The sequence below is a fragment of the Artemia sp. Qi Xiang Cuo genome, chromosome 5 (assembly GCF_049724085.1).
Source record: "Artemia sp. Qi Xiang Cuo chromosome 5, ASM4972408v1, whole genome shotgun sequence".
NCBI classification, from domain to species: domain Eukaryota; kingdom Metazoa; phylum Arthropoda; class Branchiopoda; order Anostraca; family Artemiidae; genus Artemia; species Artemia sp. Qi Xiang Cuo.
Window position 1 is genome coordinate 76,565,630 of NC_142798.1, and position 11,907 is coordinate 76,577,536.

The following is an 11,907-nucleotide window of genomic DNA, read 5'->3' on the forward strand; positions in this document are numbered from 1 at the left end:
TGTCTAGTGTTTTGTTGGATGCAGATGCTAAAGGTGAAACGAGGTACTTGTAGGCCACGACGTCCGCGGGGCTTTTGATTCGGGTATCCATGCACAACTGCTTGTCTCTGCGTTTAAGAGAGGTCTTGACAGATCTATAATTGCTACTTATAGGAACATGTATTTTAAGTTGAAGGTTAGAGTAAGGGTACTAAGAAACCAGAGCCCGACAGTATCAGATTTCCTCGTACCAGTACGAAAAGGCATTCGCCAAGGGGCTTTATCATCACTGCCTCTTTATAATAACAGTATCATCGAGGCTCAGAAGACGGTGAAAACGTGCTTTATTTTTCGTGGAATTGATTTGTCTCTTGTTAATTATGCCGATGACATTTTAAATCTGAGTAGATCCATCAGTGGCATAGAGAGTAATTTCAGAGTTTTGTCTAACGAATATGCTAGCATAGGCCTAGAATTCAACTCCAGCAAAAGCGAGGTGGTCGCCTTCAATGGTTGTAAGAAAGAGTTGGCACATGTCATATTTGCACTAGGTAGTAATACTGTTACTGCAGCAGCATCAATGACTTACCTTGGTTTTACAATTGGGTCTAATCTTAAAGCTACCCGGTCCTGTCTAATAAAAGATTTCAAACAGAAAGTCCAAAAAGCGTATGGGAAGATTTTATCATGCAAACGCCTATATAACCGCCGCATTCTAGCACGGATCTTCAATTCCTTTGCCACCCTTCATGTTTTAGCTTTGTCACCTTTCTGGTCTTTGTTCACTGTTGATGATAAAAAAACAATCCGTACAGTGTTCTATAAGTTTGCAAAATATCTGCTTAGCCTTCCCCCCTGGCAAAGAAACCGCCCGATTTCATCACGTTACGGACTCGATGACCCCTTCGTCGTGATCGTGACCAGGAGGGAAAAGTTCCTGAAATCCTTAGACCCAACGCATAATATGTTTGAAGCTATAGTTAGTACTGTGTAATGGCTGTCTTTTTATTTAATTAGTTTTTCCATTGGTTTTTGAAGTATTAATTTAAGTTGCTCGTTTGTTTGATGTGTTGTTGTTTTCTGTTCATTTTCTCTCTACTCCATTTTTACTTTTTTTGTATTGTTAAAGATCGGTAATAAAAATCATTCATTCATTCAATAACTGCATGGTGTTAGAACTGTCTCTTTGCGCTTGAGCGTAGGAGACTGCAATAATTTGATGTTCTTCGATTCGGTTTGGAAATCGAAGATCGTTCACTTCCACAAACTTCGCTTCACTGTCCAAAGAGATTTTACTGCTCTGTAGGAGGGCGTTTTAAAAAATTTTAAAGCGTAAAATAGCCCTATCCCCTGAAACTATTTCGACTGACTGGTAGCCATGCCGTCTACAATGCTTCATATGATCCCGTATTTTTAAATCGCTACGGAATTGAGACAGGCATGTTGGACAGTAGAAACGTACACCCCCCGTCCCTTTTTTCCCTCCCCCAGAACTCTACTAATGTCTGTAATTGGGTTAAAATTGCCGATTGAGTTGGGGTCACTAGGTGGTGTGTACAACAACCAGTGTTTCACCAGTTCAATCGACGGGCCTCTTACTGGGAACACCACCCTTTCTTTTTACAACTAACCCCATCTTCAAATTCAGTTTCATATTGAACCAGAGTCACGCCAATATTTAAATGGGAATTTGCCCTTTCAAAAATATCAATAGACCTGAGCGTTACTAAGTATTTTCCCTCTAAACAAGAAAAATCTACAATGGGAACATTGGACCCCTCCTTCCCATGCACTGCCCAATCGTCTAAATTCGTCTTGGTAGCGTCACGTGTTAGAGGCTCGAATGGTAATATGAGGAAAGCGTACTTGAAACATTCTTGACCTGTTTCAAAACAGATTCGCTGGACACCTTTACATCCTTCTAGATCAGGATTATATTTTAATTCAATTGCCCTCCCTCCCCCTCTCCCCCCTTTTAAAATAAAATCTTTTTTAAATTTACAAATATTAACACATAAATTTTCAACAAATAAAACTACAGATCCGCTCCCGTTTTCGTTATAATTCTCGAGATGCGTAATAATATGGCCTATCAACTCGGAAAAAACACTCTCAAAATTGTCTAAATTTGGATAGACCACTCGCATCTCGGTATGTACATAATGATGATAACCCTCACTTTTTCTCTCATTTAAATAAAATACCTTTAAAACAATAGAAACCTTAATTGAATCCCTACCTCCTCCCCACAACTTAATCTCGTTTTCTAGCAGTGCACGAATTCTATCTACATATTCATGAGCAATTTCTACAGGGTCAAACACAAAATTACCACCGAAAAGCGAATTAAAAGGGTCACCGAAAGTTGCAGAGTAGACAACTATTGTATTTAAAATTTTATTTGACAGTTCAAAATCGGGAAGTGTCTGAAATTCGATATTACCCTCCCCACCTCCTCCTCTTCTATATTATCAGCACCCTCCCCCACATTGTTCAATAATAGGGCTATAGGAAGCCACTTCAGTTGTTATTAAACGGTATTAAACGGTATTTCAAGTGAATTACCATTGATATGTGAATTGTTGCAGAGCTCCACAGGCGCGTCTTCTTCTCCAACTGACGAACAGGGGGGAGATGGTGAATATGGAACCAATAAAACCTATAAAGGAAAATAGCTTATTTTCAAGGTTTCTAAATCACCCTATATTTAAAATTTGATTATTATTTAAAAACGCGCTTAGCAGTAGCATTTAGTTCTCTACTCTATATATATTCTGAAAGTTCCTATTTAATACAATCTAAAAGATGACATAGAAGGTTTTGATTTTGTTCAAACAACTCCTCAAAAAATAATTCATATTAATACTCTATATCTGCTTTGGAAAAAAAACCGAGGTCTTTAATTGATAGCCTATCTCTTTCTGGCCATACAGTTTATAACACAAAGATTTTGCTATGAGGAAAATATGATCGGAATATAGTGCCTTTTTTCGCTTCACTATGAGAATTCAGCAGACTGAATGTATACGATAATTGACCTGATTTAAAAGGGGGAACAATGTCTTTTAATATCTCTGACACGCTTTTACTGTGATGAAATGAATCGATTGTTGGAAAGCCCCTTAAAACTACAATATTCTAGCAAAAAATAGCATTTTGAGATAAAAAGACTCTCTAACAGTAAACTAGAAATTAGCTAAAAATATTATTATGAGGTTGAAAAATAGCGAAGATGCCTACAGTGGGCAGAGAAAATAGGAAAGGTTTAAAAAAGGGCGGTTTCTTTGACAGGTGAACAAAATTACATTATATTTAGATATATCTGAGGGAGGGGGAGCAGAAAAATTTCAAACAAGGGGTGGGGGATTATAGAGAAAATAACATTCTAGTATCTCTGACACAATTTTACAGTGATGAAAAATGGGTTTGTTTAGATATTTCTATAACCTGGTAAAAATGCTTACATTTTTATGTTTCGGCTGTAGTTGAGTGTCAGATGGACTGGGTAAAGCATGATGGAGGGCGGACGGGCCGGCGGCGTTATGTTCCTGCGCAAATTTGGCTGCGGCTTGTGCATTAGGGCCAGTGATGGTGCGGACTTCTGCAGTCGAGCCACCGATGTCACGGGCTTGCACAGATGCGGCGACGGCGATGTCACTGGTAGGTTTCATTGGTTCCTGATTGGATTGGACTTGGGCAGGCATCACTTGTCTGGAGGGCCTCGGCCAGTGACCATACTGAACAACTGTCACCTTCGCAGGGGTTTTATTATTACCCCTTGCTCTCTTTTCAGGTGGAGGTGCACATTCTTCATAATTGTCCTTAAAAAAAAGACAAAATTTAGTATTGAAATAATTTTTCCCTTTTTTACAGAATAAAAATTAGTACCCCCCAACCCCCTAACCATAATTTTGTCTAGAAAGCATTTATCGCAAAGAAGCCCCCTCCCCCACCATTTTCAGTAAAGCAAAAAGTAAAAATTTGCGAGAAATACTAGACTCAGAAATCAAATGCTATTCAATTTACGCATAATAAAGTTATGTATTCTTTTTCTTAGAAATCCCGACCTTCTTACTTTTCACACGAAGAAACACTTTGTTTTTACTTTACAATAAAGGTGTTAGAAGCGAGGCATTGCAACCCTAACCCCCCCCCCATATAAACACTGAGTACTCAAAATGGAAAATGAATATTACATGAAACTGACATCCATCCCCCTCTTAACAAAAGCAAAAGTAAAATTTGCGTTGAAGAAGCTATGATGTTAATTTGATCAAAAGTATCCTTTTTTTCTGTGAAACCTTTTGGTTAAGCCGCTAACATAAGGATTAACCAGCAGGATGTACTTTAAAAGGGTGACAGTAATTATCAGCTATTTAAATCTTTGAGGAAATGCTTAAGTCAAACCAGAGTGACTTAATAGCTAAGGGATTGACAGAAAATTGGCTGTCAAAAGGAGAGTTCAAAAACTTGGTTATTTCGATTGGAAGAATTAAAGTCATAAACTGAGAGGGGTGTGGAGGGGAGAGGTTAGGTTTACGTGGTAAAAAAGAACATATTTTAAGCTTTCTAGCGAGTATAAGTAATATATTGTGGAGTTTGTTTTGTATGTGGGGGGGGGGGGGGTTACCTGAAATTGAATATATTGTGGGGACTATGTAAAATGATTTTATTTGAAAATAAAGTATGAAAATTTACTAAAAAGAACTCATATTGTTAATTGATGCATCCAGAGTATCCAAATCAATAATATCCAATGTTATATCCATAGTGTCACAGAACTTTCTGAATGTTTAATCACAACGCATGTCCGTTATATACGAAATCTCAAGGATGAATTGTGATGTAATGAGAAACTATATGTAACTGGCTCCCTGATTGGCTTAGAGAAAGACAGCTTATGTAACCGGCTACCTGATTGGCTTAGAAGGGGACACGTGATCCTGTTTCTCGTTATCAGATCAATACAAAAAATTTAGTTCCCCTTCGATTACGCAATTATTTTCTCAGAAATTTAGCTCCTCTTCGATTACGCAATCAATTTCTCAGAAATTCACTTGTCCTAGTCAATTACGCAATCAATTTCTCAGAAATCCATTTCCCCCCTCTTGTCCTAGATCAATATATCTCTTCCCCACCGTTAATGCGCATGTGCAAACTTCACCCCGGAGACAATACACTTGGAAAAAACAAATAAATCGACCTTGAAAGAGGTGTCATTGACCCCATTAGAATCCATAAACCATGAAAATACATCAAAGTGAGAAAAATCCTGTTTTTTCATTCTCAGTTACAAAAACCATAAAAACATGCCTAAATTATGTAGGGTCCGAGTAATGCCTGGCTCTCTACTTTTAATAGGTACATCATATCAGAGACCTCAACCGTAGAGGTGTCAAGCTCCAATCTTCAAAATGTGGAATTTCGCATTTTTTTTAAAAGAAAAACTGTCGATGCATGTTAATTTGTTTTGTTTTTTTCCCATTGGTGATTGTATGACACCAAAGGTCCAAGATAATTGGGAAGGAGCTCATTCAAACGTAAATTTAAAGCTCCTTTTTAAGTGACCATACAGATTGGACCATGGGAAAGTCTGGTTTTCTTGCTGTTTTAGGACACAAAACTACAATTTTACCCCAAAGAGGATGAATTTGCAATCAATCTAAAATTCTGAGAAGTTAATTGATTAAAAAGACGGTGCACACGGTGGCAGTACAGGATTCAATCAAGTTGATTCACTTTAGTTGTAATGAAATTAGTCTACGCTTGGCGATTTGTAATTGCGGATCAGCTATAATGAGGGGGATGAGCCATTGTTTAGATGGGGGTAGGGTAGATTCTTAGAAAAGTATATTTTAATGGATAAACCGCTTACTCTTCAAGAGGCTTCAGATAAATGTTGATAGAGGTAGGGAGAGTATGAATTAATTAGATTGTTTCGCTATACAGCAAAAATGTTACATTCCCATTTCTACCAGAACAGAAGTGGATAGCAAAGCAGGTCATCATTAGCCCCGCCAGGGAATTTCTTGAGGTGGCAAATACTGCAAGGAACTTAGTTTTCAGCAATTTGAAATGGTGTTATTTTCTTTTTCAAGTTCTATGAAGTACTTCAATGTATTTAAGAAATTCATGTAAGGTATTAACCGATAAGAAAATCCTATTTTAGAGGTTGTGATGGCATCAATTATGTAGAAATTCAAAATTCTCGCAGAATTCTCATCAAATTCTGATGAGTACCTAAATATTTAAATTTCCAACTTTCCTACTTACCAATGCTGAGAGCCTGAATTTTGACAAAATTACCGAACTCGAGGGTATCTCTGAACTTCATAAAATTAATATTATTGCTGTGACAGAGGTTCAGTCCCAGAACCCAGATTTCCTAAAAATTAGCAATTATACTCAGTTCATAAAACTTCGCCCTCCCAATCACCCTCTTGGGAAAAAAGGGGGTGGTATATTATTTTTTGTCCGAGATAACCTCCAACCTAAACTCATCCCCACCCCCAACTTATCAGATTATGTTGAAATTCTATGGCTGAGCCTTCGACTGAAAGTACTTCCCCGCCCTTTCAATTTAATTGTAACCGCCGTCTTTTATCATTCCCCTAACCAAAGTATTGACCAGAAACGCAAATTTATCCAACAATTTCTTATAAGTGCTGACTTAGTATCCGAACGCTGGTATTTGCTTACTTGGTGATGCGAATGACCTGAGGATAGACTCTATCTGCACCTCTCTTAATATTAAACAACTGGTTAAAATATCTACAACAAAAGGTAAAAGCTCTCTGGATGTTATTTGTTCAAACATGAGTAAGTTTTATAACTCCCCGCAAGCACTGCCACCACTAGGAGGCAGTTACCACTATTGTCTTCTTTTTTCTCCCTCCTCAGCCATTGAACATTCCTTTTCTACCTTAATTGGGGTTTGCTGTCCCCTCAGTGACGCAGGACTTCTTTCTTTTGGATCATGGTTGACAAGTGAAAGTTGGCCAGATCTTTATAATTCTAATAATCTTGGCGGCAAAATTTGGATTTTTCAAAAATAACTAATTGATTCCAATTCATTATGTTTCCCAGAAAAAAAAATCAGAAAGTGCTCCAGTGATAAACCTTACATAAATAATCACATAAAAATATTAATCCGCAAGAAAATAAGCTCATTTAAGAGGGGTAATTAAGCTGAAGCAAATAAGTTAAGAAAGGAATTAAAAAGTCAAATTAGAAAAGCTGCCCGAGCCTATTATAAAAATAAAATTAAATACTTGTGCCATGATAAACCAAAGAACTGGTACTCTGAAATTAAAAAACTTACCGGTAAGAGTCAAGAACAACTAAATTTTAATATAAATGAACCTCCAAAGACCACAGCTAAAAACCTCAATAAGTTTCTGGCTTCTATTGTCCAGAGTCTCCCACCCCTACCTTACGCATTTCCAGATGTTCCTGATCCTTTTTCACTCCCACATATTTCTCCATTTAATGCTGATAAAAAAAATATAAAAACTAAAACAATCAAGTATTTGCCGTTTAGATATTCCCCTTCCCCTGACTAAAGCTTTCAGTGATTACCTCTCAAAACCCCTATCCACCCTGTTTAATGAAATTACCGAATCTGGACAGTTCCCTCCATATTGGAAACAAGGCTTTATTACCCCACTCAAAAAGAAAAATGGGAAGCCTGGTTTTGATGGCATTCGTCCTATTGCCCTCACCTCGATTTTTTCAAAATTGTATGAAAGTTTTCTCGCAGACTGGCTTAAGATGAAAGTCCTCCCCCTCATTGATCTTAGACAGTTTGGTAATCTCAAGTCCACGTCAACCTCTCATTACCTGATCCATCTTGTTGATACCATGGGTAAATTACTTGAAAAACCTAACACATGGCTTAATCTAATTTCTATTGATCTTCAAAAAGCTTTTGATTTGATTAACCACAATTTACTCATAGATAAACTTATAAATGAATTCCACATTGAAACTTTCCTTGTTAAGCTTGTTGCCTCTTTTCTTTCTAATAGATCTCAAGCAGTTAAATATTTAAATTGTTTCTCAGATTATCTCCCCATATTTAATGGCATTCCTCAGGGGACTATTCTAGGCCCTCTCCTTTTTTCACTTATGATTAATAACCTTTCAACCCTTTACGACAATAGATGGAAATTTGTCGATGACTTGACAGTTTTAGAGATATGTCATAAAAACATCTTTAGCAACCCAATGGGCACACTCCAAGATATTGCCTGTGAGGCCTCTTCCCTTGACATGACTGTTAACCCTTCTAAATCCGCAATAGTCTCAGTAAGTTTCCTTAAATCCCCTCCATTTTTCTCTTGCTCCTATACCTCCTGAAACTTCTGTCACATCTCTTAAACTCCTTGGTGTTACAATTTCTTCTAATTTGAAATGGTATGCCAATATAAATAATATCCTACGACAAGCAAACTCCTCACTTTTCCTCCTTAAAGTTTTAAATAAATTCAGTTGCCCCCAATCACATTTACTACAAGTAAATATTTCTTTTGTGCGTCCCATATTAGAGTACGCTTGTCCTGTGTGGCACCCTGACCTATCTAATGAAGCAACACAAAAAATTAAAAATGTCCAAAAGAGAGCTCTAAGAATTATTTTTAAAGAGGGCAAGATACCGTATTTGTATGTGTTAAATATTTCAAACCTAGAGACCCTCGAGAGACGAAGAAATAATTTGTGCCTCCGTTTTGCAAAAACTGCCATAACAAACCCTCGGACGGCAAGTATTTTCCCCAAACGTCACTCCCCATCCAGATTACGGCCGCCTCGAGCTGTTTCTGATCCCATCCCTGTATTGTGCCCCAGTCACTGGTTTAATACTAGATACTAAAGAAATTTTGTACCCTGTTTTACAGGAAAAATTAATAAAATTTACAACTAGCTTCTTTTTTTTCTTTTTTTTTGTCTCCCCCCCCCCCCTTCTTAACCAGCTTTTATTTCTCAACTCTTTTATTAACTTACTGTAGTTGGATTATTGACACTTTGTTAGTGTCTCTTTTAATTCATATGCATTTATGTCTCGCTCTTTTTTTTCTGTGTATATGCGTTTATTCCCCCCCTCCCTTTTTTTATGTCCGGTATAATTATTTTTAAGAATCGTATTTGTTTAAGTTTATTTTTATAATTTTTTTATATTTTTTAATTTTTAAATTAAATTTTAAATTTTTAATTATTGAATGTTAAATTATTGTTCATTATGATTTTTCTATTTCTTTGTTGTTGTTTCATTTTTGCCAGTTTTAGTGCAATCATTTATATTGTTGACTCCAAAGTCCGAATTCGGCCCTTTATGGGCTTGTGATAGTGATTTTTTGAAATAAATATCTTATCATTATCAACACAAATAATAATACTTCTGTTCTTCAAACCGAAATTATTTTGTAGTAATATTATCAAGTACTTCTTACCAAAATTACTATTCATTGCCAATTTTTAAAGTAGCCTATATTCAAATTTTATCCAAAATTGAAATTGAAAATTTAAACGTAGGACAGTACTAATACACGTACAATTATGGATTTACACATTTTAAAAGCAATTGACCAGGTATTTAAGGGATAGGTACCTCAAATTATATATTGGTTAGGCCTGGGTATGATTTGGAAAACAAACAGAAGTTATCTAAGAAAAGAGCTTTTCAACGGAAAGCAAGAAACAGATTTGAAACGTTAAATCTTTTGGTGTGATTTTCATTAAAGTTCTATGACTTTTACGGGTTGTTTCCCCTTTTTTTCAAAAATAAGGCAAATATTCATAACGTTTGATGGGTAAGATTAAACTTGATGAAATTTATTTATTTGAAATCAGCATAAAAATCTAATTCTTTTGATGTATCTATTCGCATCAAAAGTCCGTTTTTTTTAGTTTCGGTTACTGTAAAGCCGGGTTGCTACTTACTTACAGTTCGTTACCACGAACTGTTTGATCACCTGGAAGTAAATCATATCAGTGGCTTAAATTACTATGGGATAAAGGATAAGCGCCTCCCTAGAGACCTTTTTTTTCTCCACCTGGATCAATATTTTATCTACCCCACAATTTTTGGTACCCTCTATGACTTTTTCTGCATAAATGATTGTTAGGATTATATTTCTCATTTTGATTCTATCCTTTTCTGTGTTATATACAAGAATTTAGTTAAAGAAAAGTAATATTTTCTTTAAAAGTTCTATTAATAATTGAAAATTGTTCAAGTTATTTTGTATCGGTGTATCAATGAGGAAATTTTCCTCATTGATACTTAAACTGAAAAAAAAAACTGGTATCATTTTACAAAGGTGACGGTGCCAGAACAAGTTCATGGGAAGTAATTAATTGTATTGCATCTCTTTTCACCTTCATCATAAAGCATTCCTTCCACAGTTGCCACTAATCTCATATTTCCAAATTTTCTATTTTCAAATTTTCTATTTCATATTTCCTAATTTCATATTTTCTGAAACTTCTATCTTACCGTACGCTTGTAGCTCATCCCCCCCCCCCAAAAAAAAATAAATAAATATATAAGAAATGAATACCGTTGGAAATATAGAAAATAGGAAGTGTAAGAAGTATAATTGAAACAAGACTGTCGTTGCAATTTCAGGTTTTCTGCAAGGAAATTGATTGACTTCTGATACATTTTTATATTTATATTAGTTTTATTCTTGTTCTTAGCTGCCTAAAAATGGAGGAAGGGGAACAGCGTATTTCTAGTATTCCAACTTCACATGCAGGTTTGTAAGAAAAATATTCATTTCATTATGTATTAAGTTAGTTTGTTATTGCACTATTTGAGTATTGCATTCAAGATTCATTTATTTAAAACAGCTGTCATAGTATTTGCAAAAACCTCAACTAAATTACACTCTCCTACAACACAGGAAAATAAAAGAAAAAAACTAAGTATTATTAATGACACCTGTACAAAATGGAATAAAAGGAATTGCTGAAGCGATTCGTTCTGCATCTTGTTGACTCGAAATTGTTCATGTGTCGAGTATTGGCCTTGGGGGCAATAAGAGGAGGCAACAACGTGCTGTGTTTTTCACTATTAAGGAGTGACTGTCCAAATTTGCACATAAGAGGGATCTCCCTTCTCTCAGCGTTGGTATATCCAACGTTGCAGTTGTAATTGCATACGCGTGTCATATTTGGGGCCCGTTTTTGACTTTTATTTGACGTTTTTGACGTTTATGATTTCGTTGCCTGTTTTTGAACAGCCTCGAGATCGTCATTTAAGTAGTCAATGTTGTGAACCTATGGTCCCCAAACAGGGCGTGCATATTTTAGCAAGGTACTTATATAGTAGATAAACGCAATCCGTAACTGATTCACTGGAAAACCTAGTCGTTAGAGTGTAATCAGTGATCGCAAAGCATAGTTGCCCTTTTTCACAAGGTTAGAAACATGGTAGCTGAAAGAACAGTCAGTACTGAAAGTCATAAATGAATAAAAGACTAATTGCAATTGAAGTGGTAGGGAACCAGGATTTAGGACAAGCTACGTCCCTTTTAAGCAGATTAAAATGCGTCACTTTTGTTTTATTGATGTTAGTTTGAACTGCATTATTCCTGCACTGATCAGTGAAATTAGTAGAATGTATCTATGGAATTCTAGCCGACCATGTTCCTTCCTGTGCTATTTGGGGGGATTACGTTCCATGGCACCTTTCCAAAGCATGTACTTATGGATTTGCTTGCCTTATGTTCCTTGGTGTCTTTCCAGAGCATGTACTTATGGATTTGCTTGGTTGATGTTCCTTCCTATGCTATTCTAAGGGTTTATGTTCCCTCCCATGCTATTCTATAGCAGTATGTTCCTTCCAATGTTATTCTATGGGACCTCTACACGTGATTAAAAACACGTTTTGAAACTACATGATATTTGCTTATGTCCCATATGGGACCT